Consider the following 1,852-nt stretch of genomic DNA (forward strand, 5'->3'; position numbering starts at 1 on the left):
CCAACCAGTCCATTCTGAAGGAGATCAGCCCTGGGATTTCTTTGGAAGGAATGATGCTAAAGCTGAAACTCCAGTACTTTGGCCACCTCATGCGAAGAGTTGACTCATTGGAAAAGACTCTGATGCTGGGAGGGACTGGGGGCAGGAGGAGAAGGGGACGACAGAGGATGAGATGGCTGGATGGCATCACTGACTCTATGGACGTGAGTCTGAGTGAACTCTGGGAGTTGGTGATGGACAGGGAGGCCTGGCGTGCTGTGATTCATGGGGTCACAAAGAGTCAGACACGACTGAGCGACTGAACTGAACTGAATATTAAGTTATGAAAATGTGTACAATCTTTATGCTATTTTATCACTTCTGCTCTCATAATAATTGTAATGATAACCCAGAAGAAATATTTCTAAAAACCTAGAGTTTTATGGTCACAAGAAAGAAAAATATTTTTCATCTCAATTATATATATATAAGAAAGTGTGATAGGGGACTTCCCTGGTCATCCAGTGGTTAAGACTCTGTGCTTCCATTGCAGGGGGCTGGCCTTAGATCCCTGGTAGAGGAATTAACATTCCCCCATAGGTGCAACCAAAGAAAAAAAATATTTTAAAATGTGATAAACTGGTCAATAAAAGACTTTCAAGTATAAAAGCATAAAATTGTGGGGAAGTCGAATGGTAATAGGAGTTTTAGGAGAATAGAGAATGATGGATTAAGAAAAGGAAAGAGTCCCAATTATATTTTTTAATGAGGGCTAGTGGATACCGTCACTCTGATATTTCAATTCCCCTGGACACACAAAAGATTCATTTATTTTAAAATATTTTGTATATCCCAGGAATTACATCGTTGAAACAATGTTAACTTATGATGATAAAGTTTAGATGCTTACTTAGAAGTGCTTGAGAAGAACAAACTTTTTCAAAATTATTTCCTGAAGTATAGGTGCAGAAATTTTAAGACAGTTGCTCTCAGCTATCCAACTGTCCCTCCAAAGCCCCCAACAGTGCCATTCCCCTCCACCCTGTCTCCCCTCTCACCTCTGTGGCAGGGCAAGCGGAGGTTTAGGAAAGATGGTCACAATTCCAGCTCCTCCTCCTTCTCAGGCGTTCTCAGGAGCCAGTCCTCAAACTTTGCCCAAGGTAGCAGCCATAGCAGCTTACAAACAGCCTCCAGCATCAGCAGTGTCGCGATGAGGACCAGGAAGATAAAGAAGGCTTTGTCCATGGCCCGCCGCAGGGGACCCCTGGGAGGAGTGGGATGTCGGGCAAATGCCAGGAACACATCCTCCTCATCCACATCGCCCTCCTCCTCGGCCATTCTAACCCACAGTCTGACCGCTGGCTTGAGCAAGGAGGCTGGGATGGAAGCCCTTAGTCAGCCTTGCCAGGATTAAGGGGAACGATGTCGGCAAGTCCTGCACCTGCCCAGCTTGACCCTAATTCCCCCAACCAAGAGGAAAAAAGGAGAGGAAGGCCTCTGAGTCTTTGAACGATCAATATAATGTGAATAATCTGGAATAAATAATTCCTAAACTCTGTCCAGTTTTTGGGCTTCCCAGATGGTTCAGTGATAAAAGAATCCGCCTGCCAATGCAGGAGACACCGGTTGGATCCATGGGTCCGGAGGATCCCCTGGAGGAGGAAATGGCAACCCACTCCAGTATTCTTGCCCGGAGCCAGAACAGAGGAGGCTGCCTATAATCCAGAGTTGCAAAGAGTCAGACACCACTGAGCCACTGAGGACGCACACACCCACGTCCAGCTTTTTAACTTGTGTTTCGGAAACTGAAGTCCCAACAGAAACATGCCAGTTGCAGCTGCCCAAGTCATTCTAGGTCTCTAAGATTAAGGTT

The sequence above is a fragment of the Bison bison genome, unplaced genomic scaffold (assembly GCF_000754665.1).
Source record: "Bison bison bison isolate TAMUID 2011002044 unplaced genomic scaffold, Bison_UMD1.0 scf7180017864270, whole genome shotgun sequence".
NCBI lineage: Eukaryota > Metazoa > Chordata > Mammalia > Artiodactyla > Bovidae > Bison > Bison bison.